This window comes from Cupressus sempervirens, chromosome 4 (genome assembly GCF_028749045.1).
Source record: "Cupressus sempervirens isolate cs-2001-9-10 chromosome 4, ASM2874904v1, whole genome shotgun sequence".
NCBI classification, from domain to species: Eukaryota; Viridiplantae; Streptophyta; class Pinopsida; order Cupressales; family Cupressaceae; genus Cupressus; species Cupressus sempervirens.
Genome location: NC_143121.1, coordinates 588,976,018 through 588,999,719, shown reverse-complemented (window position 1 = coordinate 588,999,719; position 23,702 = coordinate 588,976,018). Strand labels below are relative to the sequence as shown.

The window sequence follows — 23,702 nt, the reverse complement described above, 5'->3', positions numbered from 1 at the left end:
ATCCCTAATTCAAGATCTAAACAATACATATAAACACATACAAGGAAGGTGAATTCTAACATTTATCATGTCTTCCAATTATTTACATTTGCATTTCTCAATTATGGCTAATTCCTTAACCTAGGGCTTGATCAAGGTAAGTCCAATTGATCAAGCCCTCATCAAACCCCAACCCCCAAACAATTTTTATTTTTTTTGTTAATTTGTAGGTTGGGAGAACAAAAGATTACAAATCTAGAAACTAAAGTTTGCAAGCTTTCTATTGTCATCAGTTGCAAATGGTTAAACTACGTCGACCTGGATGTAGGATATCTTCCCATCTTCACAAGATTTCTAGGTTTTGTTCCTTTTGTAGTTTCACTATATAATCTGCAAATAGATATTCAAATTCAATTTAGTTCTGTGAGCTTTAGAGCAAAAAACACATCTTCCTCTACACATTTCAAGGTGAGTCATTTATATTTTGTTTTCTTCCATACCATTACCCTATATTTACATCTTAATCAAGCTAGTTGTCTTTACGTAGCATCTAGATTTACATTATTATACAATTAGTTCAATTCCACATTCACATTATCTTATTAAGGGCTGAAGAGAGTACATTTCCTTGTACTATATTCCTCCTTATAATTTGTATTTAGTATTAGTTCCCTTGGTCTTTTGTGTCCTAGCTAATCTAATTTGGATCATTAGTAGAATCATACTTGGAAAATTCCCTTTTTCCCTGACATACATTTTTGAGTGGCTTAGTGACCCATGTAAAGAGGAAGTCTACATCTTATTTAAAGTGCTTCTATTTCACCACTAAATATTTTGGTGAACTCAACTTGTGCCCCTTTTCTTTTTGGAATTAAATTATTTGTATTGGGTGCTTGCCTTCTTTTGGTGAACTTGATGAGTCCCCCTTCTTCGTGGAGTTGGATAGTTTCTTTTGAGGTATTTTATTGCCTTTCATAGAGTAAGATTTGGCTATCTTGTGGTTATATCTATCTTTTATGCTCTTTACTACATTTGCATAGTTAGATCTCATTGGGGCTTCCTCTTGTTATATCCTCTTTTATAATCTTAATTACACAAAGTCCAACCTATAGTACTCCCATAGCCAACCTATAGTACTCCGATAGCATTGTTGTTGTTGAAGCTCTTAAGAAGCTTATTAATAATGATGACAATGATCTTTCTATCTTACGCAATATATCTCACCTTATTAATACTTGTGCTAAGTCTTTGATAGAATGTTCTCATGAGATAGGATATCCCCCTCCTTCCACAACCATTGAACCTTCCATCCCAATTTATTGCAATCTTTCTAGCCTACCTACATATGCTCCACTTCTTATGACTAATTCTACCTAAGTGTCCACTCCTTTTACATATTCAAACCCTTTACCCATTCCTTCTAATCCCTTGCCAACATCTTTAAATATTCCTTAAATTCTTATTTTAATTTTCTTAATCCATCTAGCATACCTATTACTAGTAATGTTTCTTTCAATCCTACCATTAGTACATTGGATTAAATCGTCACTACTTTACAACAACAACATGCTCAATTAACTCAATCTAAGTACAATATTCCTACATGTGATGTTGCTAATTCTCTTTCCTTACATATTCTTTGTATTGTTATTCCACAACATGTTGAGGTACCTCATCTTGACACTTATAATGGTAAGGGAGATCCCGTAATAAATGTTAGAACTTTCCAAGCTATATGTAGTGATTTTTATCATGACTATAGCCTTATGGATAAGCTATTCCTATGTACTTTTAGGGATAGAGCCTTGCAATGGTATTTCCCTCTACCTCCCTATTATAATGATTCTTTTCACTCTTGCTAATGCTTTCACTCAATAGTTTCAAAATAACATTGGTCCTTGAATTTCTTTCACTGATTTAATGCATTGTAAGTAGAATGTTAAAGAGAAAGTTACTGAATTTATTGGTAGATTTAAAAATTTTTACACTCAAATTATTATCCTTTGCATGGTCATAATATTAAAATTAACTTGTATGCTAAAGGTGTTTTAGTTATCTAATAAAATTTTGAATAATTTGTACAACCTTCTTTTAATAGTGTTACTTTGTTTAAATAGTATTACATTCTTAATTTCTTTTAAGACATACCTTCACTCACACGCAAGCCTTTTTCATTTGAGAAGTTTAACGATTGTCTCGTTTTCCTATGGCATTCATCCCTAAATTTGAGGGACACAAGACACTAGTTTTGTTAGTAAAGTTCAAGAATTCCGATGTACTTGATTTCATCATTTCATTAACTTTTATATTAAATTTTAATTAGAACCATTTATGTGTTCATTATAGAAGGTGAATTGTGAATGTAATTATGATAATGAATCACTCCAGTCTCTTATATAGGCCTTTATTGAATAAATTTAAGGTTGAAATATTATTGTTTTGGATATTTTGATCTTTAAAATAGCCCAATCTTTGAAATAGCAATCAATTAAACTTTTATTGTATGGTTCAAAAAGAATTTTTTTTAGCACCTATCATGTGAGGAGTAGAGGTTCTATTGAATCAATTGTGGACTCAAAGAATTCTTAAAAATATATTATTTTAAGAGAATCTCAATAAAATAGAATAGCTAACTCTTATATATAAAATAAGATTTTCAATAAAATAGAATGACTAACTTACACTCATAAGTGTGACATTTTAATTATTCCTTGTTTTATTCTATCAAACAGATAATTTTCCACTTTCTTAATAGCTGTTATGTTACTATGATCAACAATTTTATTTAACAAACTAATAACAATTGCAAGTAAAAAAAATACTATATTTAACAAATAAAAGAAATCAAATTACTTATTAGAAAACAAAATAAGAACTTAAAAAAATTTGATAACAATCTAACAATGATTATAATTAAAATTAAAAGGATATTAAATTTAACAAATATACAACTAAAAGAATTAGAGACCGACAAATTTAACAAATACTTACAAGGAGAAGGACAACTTAAAAAAGAGACCAACAGATCGGTACTATCAGAGAAGACGACTCCATGATATACAGCCGAGGCAGAATTTTATCCCAAACACTTGCTTGCTCAAGCTTTTAGAATGGCCAAAAGAATGATCACGTAAAAACAGGAAAGTAGGGTCAGTCATTATACCACAAGATTTATGCAACACTGGACAGGAAATTAAAAAATAATCACATTACATCTGTTGAACTTCCAGAGAAAGTTAAATGCATTGAATTCCTGTTTGTATAGCTTATAATTTTAGACAACCAATGACGCGTGCATACATAAATAAACAATGAGATTGTTGATAAGGTACCCGATTCCATTAAAATATAATTAAACACTATTCGCAGAAGAAACAATAACTATGAAAATAGAGTTCTCTGTCTTTAAAATAGGCAAGTCAACTTTTACCTCTTTGAAATGTCCAAGATAGCTAGTGGACAGTCCATACAGATCAGACGTTAATGGACAAACGGTAACCAAATGCATCCAAAACTGTAGACTTAAACCTCAAACAATTACATAAGACCTCAAGTTAGCAAATACAGGCTTTTTATCAACTTTTAAATTTTTATGACTAATTAAGCCAAGAGGCTTTCCTATAGTGGAAGCAAATTTCAATGTAAACTTTTAAGAATTTTTTAAAAAATTGACGGTCGTTCAACTTGCAAGGCTATGTGACTTGTCTGCCACATAGGTTATTACTCTATGATATTCCAGCCTAAACAAATGCGATGTACGCACAGGGATCATTCTGAAACGCCATTATGCTTGCAGATGGTGCGAACGTTACCGAATGGACAGTGCGAACATTAACCGAATGGACAGAGTAAAGTGGGAAGAAAAGAGATATATAAACTGGCCCTTTGAGGTGCCCCTTCACTGTCTAAAAAGGGCGATCATGAGCACATATATGTGCTTCTGAAATTTCTCCACACTAGGGAATTGAAGGTTGCGCATGCTTTCACCATGCTAAAGAACAATCTTCTAGTGCAAGAAGTTTGGGGCGTAATCTATTTCGGAAGAGGATCTCAACAACGAATTTAACAATGTAGCTTGCATGCACAAAATCAACAAAGAAGGGCGCCCTATGTGCTACAACTTATCAACAGTGGTATTTGGCATTCAAAACCATGGTCTCACCCTTTCTTACACAACGGACAAAGAGAAAATTTGTTGTCGCCAAGGTAGTCAAGGTGTAGGAGACCCTGTTCAAGAATATAAACTAGCCCTTTTATGATTTTTCTTTTTTAGATTTTCTCTTCATTTGTATTGTACAACTGTCAGGACTTATAAATCTTGTATTGATTTTTCTCAATCCTTGTATTGATTTTTCTCATAGGTACATATTGTCCAAGTATGGAGGGTTCAACCAATAGAATGATGATGAATTCATTGCTATTGAGAGTGGCGTTTCTGAGCAGATCGTCAAGTCAGGAGCAGAGCTCATTTTAGAGATTCCAAACAGATTGGTAGGGTAAGAAAATCCACTCATTTATGTGCCTCTATAATTGGTTTTTGTTGCAGAACGAGCATTTCATTGTATCTAGCTGAGAGGTGAGCTACGGAGCAAAATTTGTTCCCAGTGCAAAATTTGGTTACATTGTGATCATTTACAAGGTAAGGAAATTTTCCCCCAATGATCGAGCCAATCCGATAGTTGTTTAAAATTGTTGTGGAGCTCAAAAAGGTAGTGGTTTTGTATAGATTCGTTTTGGTATTCTTATTTGTGATATGTCAACTATGAGTGGAGTTGAAGGTGATGTAAATTTTAATTAATTTTGTCAAAGAAGAAAACAATCAACAGTTTGTAGGTTGATGGTACATAATCAAGTTTTGAAGCTCTACAATAATAATAGTATATTCTAACATGTAATAGATATTCAATGAGAGTACAATTCACAAATTTTCTATTAATTTTTTTCGAAGCATAACACGGCATCTACATTTGAGTTTTATGTACCATAGTAAAGGAATGAGTTACAACAAATATATGTTGTAATATTAAACGTCCACTTTCTATACTGATTCTATATATTTCTCTTATATTTTTTTATAAGATTTTTTTCTTCTTTCAATTGAACAAATAGAATATTAGAAAGATATATAGATATAGTAAAACTTTTTACTTTTCTAATTGAAATTGAAGATGTTTCTAAAGAAGTGAGAAACTTTTTCTTTTTTCAATTACAATATTAGAAAAATATCATGTAATTAAAAAATATAATAACAACTTTATATTATTTTTGTGTATCTCATTTTTAGAAAGTTTAGAGAAGATCTAAAAAAGCTTATAGCAAAATAAGATATTTCTAAAAAAATCCAATGTTTCTATATTTTTCAACTACATGATGTTTCTTAGATTTGAAGATTGTGTTGTTTCTTTAAATATCAATAATTGATAAGTTGTTAACTTTTTAAAAATTTAATTTCAAATTAATTTATTATTATTAATTTGTTATGATTATATTGAATTATTAATTCTATGATATTTCTATTATTTTATTATTTAAAATAAGTTTTAAAAAATCATATACAATTATTATTTTTATCTCTATCTTAGTTATGATTATTTCAATTATTTATATTATTTAAAATATAGTGTTTCTATGATGATCTATTTTTATTTCTAAACTTTACATATTTTGAATTAGATATCTCTTGGCTTAATTTAAAAAAAATAAAATTCAATTTTGTAATAAATAATTAAAAACTAAAATGATCATTGATTTTGATTTTGATATAAATATTTAATCTATTTTAAAATTTTAATTAGAAATTTTATATAATATAAATAGACAAATATGAGAGAGAGGTTAGATAAGGGGGAGAGGGAGGGTGTGTGTGTGTGTGTGTGTGTGTGTGTGTGTGTGTGTGTGTGTGAGAGAGAGAGAGAGAGAGAGAGAGAGAGAGAGAGAGCTATTAAAGAAACTATTAAAGAAAAGTAAGTTCTATTAAATGTACTTGATTTTATAATATAGATATATAAATGAAATTAATAAATTGGGACAAACTTTACAAATGAAGTCAAATTTAACAAGTGAAGTCAAAACTTTGAAACAAAATCAAGCATGTGTGTGAGAGAGAGAGAGGGGGGGGCAGGAGATGCAGATATGTAGAAGGGGAGCAGGGAGAGATGAGCTAACTAAGAAAAAGAATAAATAAGGCCCAAAATAGATGTATACAATGGTGGGGAGAGCAAGAGTATGATGGAGAATGATGGATAATGAGATTAATTATGGAGGGAGAGATGTATTTATGTAGAGGTAGAGAGAGAGAGAGAGAGAGAGAGAGAGAGAGAGAGAGAGAGAGAGAGAGAGAGAGGGTGGGTACATTATGAGGGTGAGGCATGAAGTAAACACTATGTGAGAGATAAAGATACAAGAGATAGAGAGAGCATATAGTAATAATAAGAGGGGACACGGTAGAGAGTGTGTGTGTTGGGGGCAGTGTGGAGGGGGGCATGAGAGAAATGAGGTAGACATAGAAAGAATGTGAGAGATAAAGAGACATGAGGAGGGGACATGAGAGTGAGATAAGAGTAAATATGGTGAGAAACATGTGCAAGAGATATTGTGAGATAAAGATACATGAGTGAGAGAGCTATGGGGTAGATATAGAGGGTAAATAGGGGGAAGAGATTGTGAGAGGAGGCAAAGGAGAAACTTAAAGAGATTAATGATGTAGAGAGGGAGTGAGATGACGTAAAGATAAATGGTAATAAAGGATAGGATATGGTAAATATGGGTGGAAATAGAAGAAAGGGTGAAATGAGGGGAGTTATAAGGTAGAAAGAGACAACATCAAAGGGGAGAGAGATGAGATAGAGAGAAGGAGAATAATTAGGGCATCAAATGGATGGAAATGATGATGGGGGAGGAATTTTTGAGATAATGATGAGGGGAAGGATTAGAGAGAGAGAGAGATGTGGCAAGTAGGGATGGATGATAATTAGGGTCCAAAGGATATGGAGATATGATGTGTGTGTGAGAGAGAGAGAGAGAGAGGTGGGGGGTTGGGGGGTTGATGGAAAAAGGGGTGGGGAAAGATGAGGTAACTAGATTCCAAACAAAAAAGATTTATATGTGATAAGGAGAGAGAGAGAGAGAGGGATGTGGATGATACATGAAGTAGACATTGTGAGAGAGGGTATGATATAAACATACACGAGATAGATAGAGTAGACAATACTAACATGAGATAGAGAGAGAGGGAGAGAGAGAGAGAGAGAGAGAGAGAGAGAGAGAGAGAGAGAGAGAGAGAGAGAGAGAGGGGTCATACGTGTGAGAGAGTCAGAAAAGAGGATATAGGGCAAGAGACACAATGTTGACATAAATAGATAAATTATGAGAGGTAAAGTGCCATGTGAGTGAGAGAGAGTGAGTATGTTAGGGGGCTGACATTGTGAGAGGAGTAAGGGGAGGGAGTTAAAGAGTGTAATTAGGGAGAAAGAGAGAGGGAGAGAAGAATGAGAAATATAATTTTTTATTTTCAAAATTCATGACAGGATCATTTTCTTGAATTTAGGAGCCAATTTTTAAAGTGGATTCACATATAATATCCATTGGACAACTTCTCTTTTTAAATATGCCTGTAAATCTCAGTGCACCCATTCTATTCTTAAGGACTACTTTTAAGGAAGTGGGTGCTCTTGAGATCCCAACCTAACTATTCTAAAAAGTGAAAGGGACTAGAGCGATTTCATTGTAATCTCCATGGGGTTGACCAATATGAGTTGTGCTAGAAAAAAATCCCTCATAGAGGAAAGATTCAACATTTAAGTTAGTTTATTATGGTAGCCGTGGTAGTTATTTAATATCTTGTTGTTTTAATGTTAATATTTTTGAACAATTTTTATCCTCTTTCTCTCTTTGTTATTGTTAATGATGACTTAGATAATTAAAAATATATATTAAAAAAGAAGAATTGACAAATCAATCATTAAATGCAACATCAGAATATATTAAAATGTTCATGTGCCTATACTAGCTTATATATATATATATATATATATATATATATATATAATAATAATAAGCCAAGAGATATCCTTCTAAGGTGCCTATTGCACTGAAGCAAATTATGAAAATAGGCGCCTTGAGAAGGATATCTCTCAGCTTATTTTTTATATATAAGCTAGTAGCACTCGCAACGGAAGAATGAAAGGCATTATTGTTATTAGTCTACTGGAATAAATAATAATTACTAAATATATCATATTTTATAATAAATTATATAATTTATATGTTCTCTTCAAAAATATGCTTAATGTAATAGTTTCCCTTTGAAAAAAAATAAAAAATAAAAATCACCACATATATAATAATTAATATGAACAAAATGTATCTTTTTTATTCAAGTAATTAGAATTGCATGTTGGATTGAAATTAGAGTTTTCATTTGCATCAGTGTTAGCATAAATTTTATACTTAAACCTAGATAATTATTTACAATAGAGCAAAGGTCATAGTGAAACTTCTTTAAGGGAATCAAGAGTTAGAGAGTTATTAAGGCTTCAACTTTTATAATACATATTTTTTTTATTAATCATTAAATTAAAGTCTCAACAACTCTCTCACATTTTTTTGTCCCTCATCCTTCACACTATGCCTACCTCATGCCTTACCGGCATCCCCTTATCACTTTCTCTCCCCCTCTATTTTGGGCCTAGATTTTCCTCCTTCTATATTTACCTTTATCTCTCCCCACTCCCCCTTCTACCTTTCTTCCATCTCCCTTTGCCTCTAGCCATTGCTTCCCCTTAAATACCTTATATATCTTTACATCATGTCTCTTACTCTCTCTCTCTCTCACATCTTTGTTTCCTAAACATATACATACATATATCTCCCCGCATAATTACTCTCTTTCCCTCTCTCCCGACCTTCCTCTTAGCATGTGTTCTCCTACTTAACCACCACTTATTGGTATTATCCTCTCTTCCTTCCTTCATTACCATGTCCATCAATGCTATGCCCTAATTATTATATTAATCCCATCCCTACCCTATTCTCTCTCCTATTTCTTCTTTCTCTTATATCCCTCCCCCTCTCACCATCTATTTCTCCTGATTACCATATATCGCTAGCCCATTTCTCTCACCCTTTGGGCCCTCTCCTCTCTCTTTCTTCCTCATATGTGTCACATGACAATTACTCTATTACAAAGTATCATCTCTCTCTCTCTCTCTCTCTCTCTCTCTCTCTCTCTCTCTCTCTCTCTCACATGTCCCCTCATGTTGTCATTGCTTACTCTCCCTATCTCATGTATCTTTATGTCTCACTATATCTAGTTGTTACCGAGTTCTAGTTTCTACCAAGTTCCAGTTGCTACCGAGTTTTCTAGTTTATGCCGAGTGTCAGCATTTGGACGTGATTTCTGCAAGCTGACTTATAGGATTTATTTTGATCATGATATTTATTTTAAGATCTTTTCCTAGGATGTGTCCTGACCGTTGTTGGGTCGGCCTTCCTATTTTGTATGTTCTAGAATGTTTTGTAAGCCGTTTTGGCAAGTATAAATAAAGGTCTTTTTGAGTCTTTTGGTGAGGAAGTTTTTAGGAAAGAAGTATATGTGAATTCTGAAGAGCTAGGACTATGGCTTGAGAACTAGAGGATTGCTTGGTGGACCTATGGGTGCAAGTGTGGATTCATCTTGGTGTTCTTATCCAGTTGTTTATCTGGACTAGCTGAGATTGGTTGTAAGTTAGATCTTGTAGAACTGATTTTGTAATTTTCTATTTGTATCTGACCCTAACTCGGAAGGCCTTATAGTTGAGCATATTGCACGTAATCAATTATCTTTTATGAATAAATTACTATAGTTTGGTATTAGATCTTGCATTATTGCTCCCTGTTGTTGTGTTTGCACTGTGTGGTTTTATAGCTGGGGGCTAGAACATCTGCTTTGGGGATTCTCTTGCCTTGCACTATGTCATTATTCATGATGTAACTACAAACCAACCACATTAGCCCCTCATGATGAATCAATTTATTTGGTTTCTCTCTGCATGCATTGACTCTTTGAGAGAGATAATGGAGGAAGTAGAAAGGGAAGATTTCTTTTTTTGTATCTAAAGTGATTACGTAAAACAAAGTGATTATTATGTAACATATCATAACACCCATCTAGAGTCAAATATTCTATAATCGACACTAGTACTTTTTTCCAAAAAAGTGCAATTGATGAAAAAAAATATGCCTCCCCTTATCCTTAACCACTTTCCCATCATCTTTTTTTTTGACAAGATCAAAAACTTTCTTATCCAAGTAGAAATGTTTACCTTTAGGGCTCAGACTTATAATGCTAGCCATAATATGAATCATTAGCTACAAATTTCTACCTCCCACACTAACCATACCTACATTCCATCCCTTGAGGAACATGTCCTTAATATCCCCCTTAGAATCTTTAATTCTTTCCATATAGGGTACTAAACCCCCACTTTCCAAGACATATCAGTTGCATCTAATATGAGTGAACTCTAGGGATGCAATCAAGATATCCATAATAGGGCTAGGACTAAAGATAAAATAATCCCAATTCTTACACCAAACCCTAATTAGAGCATCAGAAAAAGAGTGCTTACCTTTGGGGTTAAATCCAAATAATCCAACCCATTTCTTTGGATATGCCTCCATATCGTCAGTATTCTTAGAACCTTCACCAAAAAACTTCCCTACAATCTGAAGATTTTAATTCAAAGCCTCATTCAGTGTGAGCCCATGTGCACTCTTAGTCACAAGAACATTTTGGTCCACTAAAAGAACACCAAAACCCTTTCCAAAGAGAGGGATAACTATAGGAACTGATGGGTGGTGTAGCGACACCCCGACATCTCACTACATTTTCATAATTTTGACATTAAGTCATCTCAAACTATATTATAATGTAACCAAATGTGAATCTGAATGATGAGTTGACAATTATTAAGATGGTCTTTAAATAAACATCTCATAATGTAATAGAGGAAGAGATTTGGTAATGACTTGAAAAAGAATAGTTTGGGAGAGAGTGAATAGAGAGAAAATCCAAATGGCTCTCTAGTGGCTACGATAGAGCCATACTTTTGTAATCTATAGATAGTATGTTAATTGAAGTACTTGTTTATCATTAATTGTGTTTCATTTTTGCTAAAGTCATGTCTTTATCATTTTTTTTGGGTAAAAGTACAAAGCTATGGCAACTTTTAGGTTGACTTGTCAAAACGACTAAATTTGAGTATTTGTATCTAAAAATTAATTTTATTGAATCACACGATCTTGATAAATTTATTCTAGCTAATTTATATATGGTCTCGGACTTTTCCAATTGGAAATGTCTATTAAATGCATGTGTTATACTAGTTACTATCCAATTACTAAAGAAATAAAATTATTTTAGAATACTGATGTTTCAATAACTCTTACTATTTTTTATTGTATTTCTTTAATAATGTATAAACACCATTTCATAGAGCTCAAAGTCATGAATATTCTCATATAGATTTTACAGTGTTTTAATTAGATATAGTATATTGTAATTAAAAAATTCTACAAGTATGTATTTTAACACTCGAGAAGATGATAGTTTTGAGAAAGAAAAAAATATTAAATCATATCAATTTTTTTTTAAAATTATATGATGTTATAGAGGAGAGAGTCCTCATCTAGAATCAGTAATGTTTCTTTTTGTTGCAATACATTTATTTTGAAAAATGTGGTGGGAGATGAAAACTATTGATTTGAATAAGTTGAAATTTGCATCATTATAAAAGAGAAAATATACGTCTAAAGCCAATTTTTTTGTTTGATTGTTCTAGCTACATATGTTATCTATCACATAGTCTGAGATCAAAGGGAAATAAGTTTACTTCCATGTCATTTTGTGGTGGGAACTAGACCCCTAATTTCTAGCATTTTTTAGTGACTAAAAAGTTATCTTTAAAAATAGGAAAATATATCATTTCTTATTCCAAATAATTATTAAAAATTATAATCCTAAACGTCATCCATTTCTACACAATTCACTAGTTTATTTCATTTTTAAATACTAAATAATAATACTAGTTTTATGTCATTGAAGTGAACATTTATACTTTAATTAGCCTTTTCCATTGTAAAAGGGTGACACAGGTTTGTGTTTTTACCCTGTTATTTTCCCTATGCATTTAATTTCGATTCATTGGTGAAAGAACATAGTAGTAATTTGTTTCGGGTTCCAAGTTATGGATCATCAATTCAATGATTATGTGGGAAAAAAATCCTGCATTGTTTCTTTCTAAATCACATCTAATATCTATTCTATAGTAATCCCATCAACATATTAGTAGTAGTCCCTCCCCACCTTCAAGAACTTGCTTTGATTACACAACTGCATGGCCTATATTTATAGATAATTTTTAAGAGCCAGACCACAAATCAAGAATATTTCTAAGAAAACATGATAGAGGAGAGTGTAAATTCTATATGTAGAATACAGTGCTTTCTTTTAACAAAGTTTAGTTCTTTGAGATTAAATTATGTTTCTATGGTAAAAATATTCCATTATTAATATATGCATTATATACAATTCCACAAAGAAAGGCAAATATCAATCTAGAGGAGGATGTTTGATGATGAATATGCAGACCCTCAATAAAAGAATTATCAATAGCATGACTTCTCGTATGCATTTTGCTATTTTCTTTTAAGAGACATCGTTGTGTTTCTTATTCTCCCATGAGGCCCACATTCAACTTTCTTTTAAAATTTATGTTTTGTTTATTTACGTTCAAAAAGTTGTACCTAGATTAATATAGTTTTTTAATGAAGAAATGTAAATTGTGATATTTAATATTTTTTAAATTAATAAATAAGTTTGAGAATTATTGAATAATGAAGATTGGTTTAAGTACTTTTTATTTATATAGTTTATTTATAAGATATTTTTTTAAAATTATCATTATATTGATTTCAATTATTGTGTGGATTATATTTTAAATTCTTATTTCTTTTATAGTATTACTATTTTAAAATTTGAATGTCTTGTATTTTTTAAGAAGTATTTTTATATTCTTTGTTTCATTTCTATAGTTTGAAATTTTCTTCCTTCTATATTTTCCTATATCTTTCCTTGTTTACTTTCTCCATAATCAAGATATCTATAGTGTGAGAAATATTAAAATAAATTTACAACTTTAATATTTTCACTCAGCACTAACTATTGTTGAGTGCCAGTTTTACTCGGCACCTTAATAAGCCGAGTGGCAGGAGTGTGCCGAGTGAGCTCGGCACAAGAAGGAGCCGAGTGAACTCGAGACTTGAAGGTAAACTTGGCAATAATGGATGCCAAGTGAGCTCAGTCACCACTACAAGGTGGAGCTCAGTAGAAGTAGATGCCGAGTGAACTAGGCAATAACTGTAAAGTGAAAACTCAAATAAAGACCGAATTGAGTGACAGACTTCCAACATGAATGTTACCACCATTAAAACTAGAGAGCCCAAGGCTGAAAATATTCAACAATAAACTTGAAAAATGGAATGAATAAAGAGCAATGTATTCACGTATGTCTGCTTGCTTGGTATTCAACTTTGATTGAAACTATTACAAAATCTAGGAGCATTCAGCTACAACCAGAAAAATCCTAAAATAACCTTAAAACTTTAAATTGATAAACAACTTAAAATTTTGAAGTTCAAGCTCTAATGGCTACATACAATAATGCTTGGAGCAATCACTACTTCAACAGGACAAACTCAACAAACAATAAACTTACAGAATGACCAGAGAAGAAACACATGCATCTGTAGGCACGAAATGAACTTCCTTATGTCTTTGCACTCTGATGACTGGACCTACTGATCACTTCTCTTCTCTCTGCAACTTCTAATCTCTTCAACTTCAACTAATTGAATGAGAGATTGAGTCATTCCTTTTGTCTTTTGCCAAATATTTTCCCCCTCATTTCCAAATTTGAAAAACTCACCTACCCATATTAAATCTTTTAAACATTGTGCAAGTCGTCAGAGGTGGTAGGTGGGAATTTGGCTCTAGGGACAAAGAACTAAATGCAATTAATATTCCAGCACTCCCCCTTTGTCCCAAGCCAAACTAACAAGGATCACTACTGATCCAAATCAACTACACCAAGACACTCTCTTAGGTGTACAAAACTTCCAATGCCTAATGGCTTGGTAAAAATACTTGCTAGCTATTGCTTAGACTTACAAAATTCGATCTTGATATCCCCATTCTCCACCAACTCTCTGATGAAGTGATATCTGATTTCAATATGCTTACTTCTACCATGGGAGACTAGATTCTTGGATAATGCAATTGAAGAAATTTTGTCACAATAAATTGTGGTTCCATCCTATTGCCTTTCATTCAAATCTGTCAAGATTCTTCTTAACCAAATAGCTTGACATGCTACTGCATTTTCTACTAAGTATTCAACCTCTGCTTTAGATTGAGTAACAATAGGTTACTTCTTGGATGCCCATAAAATTGTACTTGATCCCATATGAAACATGTATTTGGAAGTGCTCTTCCTATCATCTATACTTCTAGCCAAACACTATCTGCATAACCTACCAACTTGAATTCATTTTCTACAATATACAAAATTCCAAATCCCTTGGTACCTTTCACATACATCTAGAAATCAAGCTTACTACATGCATCAAGTCTGGCTGAGTTGCAGTCAAATACATCAAACTTCCAACCATACTCTTGTATAGTGTTGGATCCATTCTCTTGCTAGAGTCTTCCTTTCTTAACTTCAGACCTATAGCTATTGGTGTGGGGGCTAGCTTACTATTCTGCATTTTGAATCTCTCCAAGATCTACCTTGCATATTTTTATTGAGAGATGAAGATGCCATCATGCATTTGTTTTACTTCTATGCATAGAAAATACTTCAAGAGACCAAGGTCCGTCATCTCAAATTCATTTTTCATGGCTTCTTTGAACTCACCAATTAGAGCATTGTCATTACTAGTAAAAATTAAATCATCTACATACAAGACAACAATAAATACATTTCCATTTGCTTCCTTGATGTAGAGAGTAGGCTCACCATTGCTCTTGATAAAGCCATTGCTCATCAAATATGAGTCAATCCTACTGTACTATGTGCTTGGAGCTTGCTTGAGCCCATAAAGAGCTCTCTTAATTCTATATACTATGTGTTCTTCACCTACAATTTCATAACCATGTGGCTGCTCCACATAGACTTCTTCTTTCAATACACCATTCAAGAAAGTAGGCTTGACATCCATTTGAAATACTTTCCATTTGTGCTGAGCTGCAATTGCTATGATAGCACACACGGTTTCCATTCTTGCAACTGGGGCATATGTCTCATCATAATCCCTGCCATACTACTGTTTGTAGACCTTGACTAAAAGCCTTGCCTTATGCTTATCAATCTTGCCTTCGGCATTACATTTGGTCTTGTAGACCCATTTCACTCCAATTACTTTCTTTTTGTGAGGCAATTCAATTGGCTTCCATGTCTCATTCCTTTCTATAGCATCTATCTCCTCATCCATGGCTTTACACCATTTCTTCTCCTTAACAACTTCTTCAAAAAATAGTGGATCACTATGAGAAAATAATGCAAAATTAACACTCTCATCATAATCTTCATACCTTTCATCTTGGTATATCTCCCTAAGACTCTTGGTCTTTCTTGGTAACATGGAGGAGAGTGTGGGATCATAATCTTCATTGTTGTTGCTTTGCCGACTAGCTTTGTCTTCACTATTACTTGGCGCTGACACTCAATCATCCCTAGAGGAGCTCGGCAATGACTGAGGCTTCTTTCCTTTTCTTCTATTTGCTCCTTCTTCTTGTTGTTCATCAACTTCCTCTTCACTCATAATTGACACTTTACTTAACATGCTCGGTGATTCATCAGCTGGTCCATACCATGACCGATTTTCAAAAAATTTCAAATCTCTTGAGAAAATCATCTTGTTGTTCAATGGGTCATACAATCTGTATGCCTTTGATTCTGAGTTGTACCCTGTGAAAGTGCACTCTAGACCTTTTTCATTCAATTTTTGCCTTTTCTCTTTAGGCACATGTGCATATGCAACACATCCAAACACCCTTAGGTGTTTAACTATCCATCTTCCTTATGACTGGATGCTTCCATTGGAATTCTATCATGAACTACCTTTGTAGGACACCTATTAATTAAGTAACTTATTGTTGCCACAGCCTCTCCCCAAAATTTAGTTGGGAGACCTTTCTCTTTCATCATGCTCTTTGCCATTTCAAGAATGATCCTATTCTTTCTTTCAGCCACTCCATTCTGTTGTGGTGTATAGTTGGCTGTGAGCTCTTTCTTTATGCCATGTTTTTTGCAAAAATTTACAAAAGAATTGAAAGTATACTCCCCTCCTCTATCTAATCTTAGGACCTTGATATAGTGTCCACATTCTCTTTCAGCATGGGCTTTGAACTCAAGAAACTTATCAAATGCTTTATATTTAAATTTCAAAAAATAAACCCATGTCCTATGACTGAGATCATCAATAAATTTCATGAAATAAGTACTTGCCCCAATGGAAGTAATTTGCATACGACCGACTAGGTCAGTATGCACTAATTCTAATGGATATCTAGCCCTCCTAGAACTTCTAGAATTAAAGGGAAGCCTATGTTGCTTACCCAAAATACAAGCCTCACACTTGCCACATGAATCTTCTATTCGTGGCAAACCTTCTACCATTCTTTTATTTGACAACAAATTTAGACTAGCATAGCCAAGATGATCATACCTGAGGTGCCATAGCTATGAAGGGTCTTCAATCACACTCCTTAGAGCTGATTGTGTGGGAGTTGTGGCACCAACTTGAGATGAGAAACATGTCTCTATCCTCAAGGGAAACATTCTGTTCTTTATCATTTGAACTATTGCAAGAAAGTTCTTGCTCCCATCCTTTTCATGAATGACACAATTGTCATTCTTCATCAGCACTTTGTATCCATTTTGAATGAGCTGACCAATGCTCATCAGATTGTGCTTCATACTAAAGGAAAAATACACATTTTGTATTTCCTTCTTCTCACCTTGCTTGGTGTGGACCATAATAAATCCTTTGTGTACTACTGGTAGGGTTCCATTGTTACTTATTTTAATCTCAAAATTGAAACTCTTGTCAATAAATGAAAACAAAGTTTCATTACCACACATGTGGTTGCTACATCCACTATTGAGGTACCAAACTTTAGGGCTTCCTTCTTCACCAACATTATGCATGATGAAGGCAGTGGCATTGTTTCCACTTCCCATGTTCACATCAGCCACATTTGCTTGTCCTGACTGATCATTTTGCTTCTTCCAGCATTCACTTGCATAATGCCCATATTTATGACAATAATAGCATTCTACATTACTTCTATTTGAGTTTTAGTTTTTCTTACCTCCTCTTGAAGTATTTTGTGAGCTACTTGCTCCATCTGCTCTTCCTGAACTTTTTGCTGCAACATTTCTTTGTCCTCCATTACCTTGGCCTCTACCTCTAGAGTTTCTGCCTGAGCCATTTCTTCCTCTCCCCATTCCTCTTGGATTTGACTGAGCCTTGAATGCTTGCTCTTGGAAAGAAAAAAAAGTAGATCTCTTGATCCTATCCTCATGGGTTTGAAGAATATCCATCAACTCATCCATCGTCAAAACAGTGAGGTCTTTTGCCTCTTCTGTGGTCATGACCAAATTGTCATATTTATGAGGTAAACTTAATATCTTTTCCACCATCCTCTGCTCTTGATAGTCTTCTCCTTTTGACTTCAGTTGGTTAATCACATTGGAGGTTCTTGAATTGAAATCATCAACTAATTCATTTTCCTTCATCTAAAGGTTCTCAAACTCCCTCCTTATATTATGTAGCTTTACTATACGAACTTTATCAGTCCCCTTGAAGTTCATCTCAAGGATATCCCAAGCTTCCATTGCATAATTTACTGCTACAACTTTGGGAAAATCTATCTCTATCATTGCTGCTTCAATCAAACTTAATGCCTTAGCATCCCTTCTCCTTAACTCTTTCAATTGAGTCTTATGTGCATTTGTGAGAGCAACATACTAAGTTGGGTCTGTCACATCATTGAAACCATTAATCACAAACTCCCATAAATAATTTGCGACCATTATGGTCTTCATCTTCTTTGCCCATGTATCATAATTTTGTCCATTGAAGGGTGGTGGTTGTTGCCATATCTTTCCTGCATCTCCTGCCATGTCAAATATCCCAAGAAAAAAATGCCCTAACTCACTATTGATGTGGGGCCTCAAGGCTCTAATGCCATGTGAGAAATATTAAAATAAATTTAAAAATTTAATATTTTCACTCGGCACTAACTATTGTCGAGTGCCATTTTTACTCGGCACCTTAATAATCTAAGTGGCAGGAGTGTGCTGAGTGAGCTCGGCATAAGAAGGAGCCTAGTGAACTCGGCATGTGAAGGGAAACTTGGCAACAATGGATGTCGAGTGAGCTCGGTCACCAATACAGGGTGGAGCTTGGTAGAAGTAGATGTCGAGTGAACTCGACAATGACTGTAAAGTTAAAACTCAAATAAAGACCAAACTGAGTGACACACTTCCAATGTGAATGTTACCACCATTAAAACCAAAGATCCCTAGGCTTAAAATATTCAACAATAAACTTCACAAATGGAATGAATAAATAGTAATGGATTCATGTATGCCTGCTTGCTTGGTATTCAAATTTGATTGAAACTATTACAAAATCTGGGAGCATTCGACTACAACTAGAAAAATCCTAAAATAGCCCTAAAACTTCAAACTAATAAACAACTTAAAATTTTGAACTTGCAGCTCTAATGGTTGCATACAATAACGCTTGGAGCAATCACTATTTGAACTCAACAAACAATAACTTACAGAATGACCAGAGAAGAAACACGTGCATCTGCAAGCATGAAATGAACTTCCTTCTATCTCTGCACTCTGATGATTGGACCTACTGATCACTTCTCTTCTCTCTGCAACTTCTAATCTCTTCAACTTCAACTAATCGAATGAGAGTGAGTCATTCTTTTTGTCTTCTGCCAAATATTTTACCCCTCATTTTCAAATTTGAAAAACTCACTTACCCGTATTAAATGTTTTAAACGTTGTGCAGGTTGTTAGAGGTGGTAGGTGGGCATTTGGCTCCAAGGACAAACAATTAAATGCAATTAATATTCCAACATATAGTACACTATAATTATAATATGAATATCATTTTAAAATAATCTATTGATGTTGTATTTTTAGAAAGAAGAGACCCATAATTTTCAATAAGCAAATAAGGTTTCTATAAATTTAAAATAATAATCTTTTTTTTTTAAATATAACTTTTCAAACAAAATATTACAACTTTAAATTTTATGAATAAAAATACTTTAAATAAATTTTATTGTCAAATCTCAAAAATAATCATAAATAATTATAACTTATTTTTATAATAAAATATGAACCTCAACATTTTCACTTCAAAATTTTATTTTAAATGAAGAAGGTTTTAAGCCCTTAATAGATCAGAAAAAATGAACTAGAGCCAAACAAAAATATCTAAGAAATTACCAGACGGACCGCCCAATCCAAGAAATTGTTTTAAAAGCAATAAATAATTATTTTTTTTGACGAGGCTAAATTAAGGGTCAATTTATCAGCGTCTTTCAAACGCACAGCCAAGTTGCGAACAAGTTCACTATTATTATTATTAAAGCACAGCATGATTAAATTTAAAGGTAAGAGAATCTGCTCTTTAACAGGAGTAGACATAAATTGATATTGGCTCGAATGCCAATTAAAGTATAGTATACCAGATGTGTCCTTTTGTTACCGTAAGGCTGTAATCCTCACATTCACCCAAGATCCAATTTAATAAAGCAAAGGTTGAAACTTGAACTTCATTGTTTGCACCGCTGTGGATGTGATCATTTAAAGTAAAAAAAGGGTTAATGCTGCTGATAAAAATGTGGTTCACGCTGGTCTATCTTTTTGTTGTTATTGGCTATCTGTAATTTCCCTCTATCGAAAAAGAAAAAAAGTAGCTAATAAGACAATGTACTCATGACTTCTTTCACCGTATAAAAAATCTACTTTGAAACTATATGCAAAATGGATGTAATACATTACATTCCAAATCTGTACTAGTTAAGATACCATTTCTATCAGCAAATAACATATCCTTTTGAATTGCTACTGGGATTCACTTCCCTTGTCATTTGTCATGTTACATGTATTTTTTATTTTAAAATAGTTGAATCTAGGTTTTAAATACTCCAACTATGAACCGTCCTATCCCGTAATGTGCCTTCTATTTATTGTGATTCATTATAGTTGGAATACTCATTCTCATGTTGAATTTTTAATTTAAGACCTACAAAGTTGGAACTCAGAGACATTCAATTTTATATAAATTTACTTTTTATATATTGCATTAATGTATAGTATATGAATATAGGCTAGGATAAACATATATAAACAAAACTGGGAGAACTATGGTGCTGAGGTCCTACAAGCAGAAGCTGAACATGAATAAGATTATTATGACACAATCAGATAGACTATACAACCATTACAAAAAGGATCTAAAATAAGGAAAGAGACAAATGGTCATATGCTCCAGGAGCAAGTGCTGGGCACATGAATAAATTTTTGGTTTGCAATTGTGATGGTGTTTAAATGTTTTTTTGTTATTATTAAATTTTAGGGTTTGAATTGCATTTGGGGTGGTGTTTAATTTTAGGGTTTAATTAATATTTTGTTATAACTTTAGTAAAAGTTTAAACAAACCTTTACGGGTCTGGTGGTTGCCAAAATCAGTTCTTAACTGTTTGGCTTCGTTTATAAATCCTCTCCGAAATCTTTTGGGAGAGTATGATTTGAGATTTTTTTCTCTATGTGAAGAAAGACTGAGATGAATAGATGAAATGAATAAAATTGTAGTGCTTTCTTGCTACTTGAGTTTTGGTTTTATTTTATTCACACTGCAAATCGATTAGGGATGCATATCATATCTATTGTTTTCTAAATAAAATAGTAGTAGTAGCATTGTTTTCTTTCTGTAGAAGTTATTGCTACAGGAAGCCAGAATCACATTAGAATCTCTGGAAGTTTATTTGGGCAAAAATACCTCTTGCTCGCATAATCACCATGTGAAGTGGCCTGAGTGTGGTGGAGAGCGGGTAGGAGGAATGTATATTACTTTCTGCATGGCCATTTGCAGGAATGGGCTACAGTTTGAAGAAACATGTGTTTGGTAAGACAGCATCCCTATGTGCTTGCCATGAATGAACAAATGTAACGTGTAAGGTGTTGTTCATATTTGGTGTTTCCCTGTAGTTTATTTATTTATTTCTTCTTTCCATCCAATATTGAGCCTATTATAAGCTTTGTTCTTGTTATCTCCTCATCAGCGTACCCCTTATAACCTTTTAAAAAAAGCGCAAAAACACCATATAGGTAGCTACTGGCACTCACTCTATAGAAAACGGTGGCATAGAATGGAATAATACTAACAATAGTGCGGCAGCGAACATTATTATTAACTGCATTGAAGGAGTCATGAGGCTAGTGAACCAGAGTGTCATAGATTTGTATGTGAAGCTGGTGTTTTACCAGCTGCAGTAGCTATCCCGCCCGCAGGACACGTGTTGTTCGATCTCCGTATCTTTCACCGTCTTGTCCCGTCTGTAGAGCCTCTTCTTTGTTACTGTCTCCATCAGTCACTCCTCTCCCCACGCCGCTCTCTGAGTTCATTTCTCTTCCGAGGTATTCTGTTGGCGGACGTTAACAAAGGTTTGGCAATTTTTATTTTTTATTTTTGTGGCCCACATGTTTACTTTACGTATCTTTCTCTCGAGAGAAAAAAAAACAATTTCTTGGATTTCTGTTGGTTGCCCCCCATTCTTTAGGGAAAGATGAATGTTTCTTGTGTTTCCTCTGCAACTTCTATGGGGGAAAGCTATTTGTTTCTATATTGTTAAATAAATGTATTTTGCAAAGGTCGAAATTCCAATCGAGAGATTCTTTGCTATGTTTCGTTGAGATATTTTTCAAAGGAATTCCACCCATTCCATAGTTAAAGCTCAAATTTGGTGCTACTGATACGGTTCAAAATTGTTATTGATTAATTGTCGATTGGAATGAAATTCGAGATGGAGTAATAATTTTTACCGCTGTTTGGTTTCAAATAGGAAATCATTTAATATTTTAAAGTATTATTACTCAGGAAACTTATGTTCTTTTTTTGGGAATCAAAAAATTCTAAAACTATAAACTTCAATATCCATTTATATAAAAAATATTTTTTTGTCAATGGGCCCTTGGTCTATTGCTGAAGTTGAATGGCTTACAAAGAGCCCACCAGATCCCACTAGGGATCAAGTCTTGCTGAGTGCAAGGACACTAGCTATTTTTAAGGAGTTGAGAGGTTTAATAAATGAAATAAAAAAGGATAATTGTGGATAAAGATGAATTAACTTTGTTTATTTAAGGACAACCAAAGGATAATCACAAACTCTTCTACAACTATCATGTCCACAAACTTTGAATGTATAGGTTGAGTTGGCCTACTAGTGGAGAACTTGTTACTCTTAAAAAGAGAGGTCATAAGTTCAAATCCCACTAGGGGGTAGGGTATGTATGCCTTGTTTGTAGTGCAATTTTTGAGGTATAAAGGTTTTCAAATGATTTGTTTAGTCATTAGAATTAATTTTATAATTTTTCCTAAAATATGAGTTATATTATTAATTTTTAAAATTATTATATTAGAGATGTTAATAAATAGTTTTTAATTCTTTAAATTTTTTATTTAATAAGTTATTATGATATTTTATTAAAAAAAATTTGTATTTTTATTATTTATATTGATGGTATTAATTGTAAACATGTTTTGGCCGGAACATGGAGTTTCAAAAAGTATTCTTTGGTTTTCACCAAATGAAAGCCATGCTTTTTTCCTAGTGTTGATCTATGCACAACGACCCGAGTTTGGGTTAGACTTCTTGGTCTACCCTTAGAGTACTGGGACGAGAATGTATTTAGATGGATTGCAGATTCCTTTAGACACTACATTAAAGAAGATATTATAACCCTTTACAAATCCCAACTTGGATTTGCCAAGTTTAGTGTCAATGTGGTTATAAATAAACCCCACCCTTACAACATTGCTTTAGAATCTAAATGGTACACTTGGACACAAGCTCTCATCTACGAGAATGCATATTTGTATTGCCAGAAGTGCAAGAAGTATGGTCATGTTGTTACTGATGACAAACCTAGTAGTAATGAGAAGGAGAAAAGGGCAGGAAAATTTTCCTTAGCTAATGAGAGTATTCTGAGTAAGATTGACCTATGATGCTCCTTTAGAGAGGCCCTAAAATCTCCTTTGTTCCCTTGGGGGAGATGGAGGATTAGGAAAAAAAAATCTAGAGGGTTACCCTTTTATGGAGAATATTGAGAAGCTAATTTCTTCTCCTGAAAAGCCCAAGAGGATGGAAAATACCAATGGTTTTCTAGAAAAGGGGAAGATCCCTTTAGATATGTTGAGGCCCCCAAGGATGAAACTAGGGCCTCCAAAATGGAAGGTGAGGCAACCCCTTTGGTGGCTATTTGGAATTTAGTGAATACAAATCCCTCCCCCACTCCATAGATTGGGTTGGTGAACACATTGGAGCAGTGAGATGAAACATTGGAGATGGGAATATAGTTAGATTTTGG

At 33.5% G+C, this 23,702-nt stretch overlaps 1 pseudogene; it reads left to right on the top strand.

The window, feature by feature from the left end:
- The first annotated feature begins 3,462 nt into the window (after positions 1-3,462).
- LOC149562575 (floricaula/leafy-like protein) overlaps positions 3,463-23,702 on the top strand; it is an 86,359-nt pseudogene continuing 66,119 nt past the window's right edge.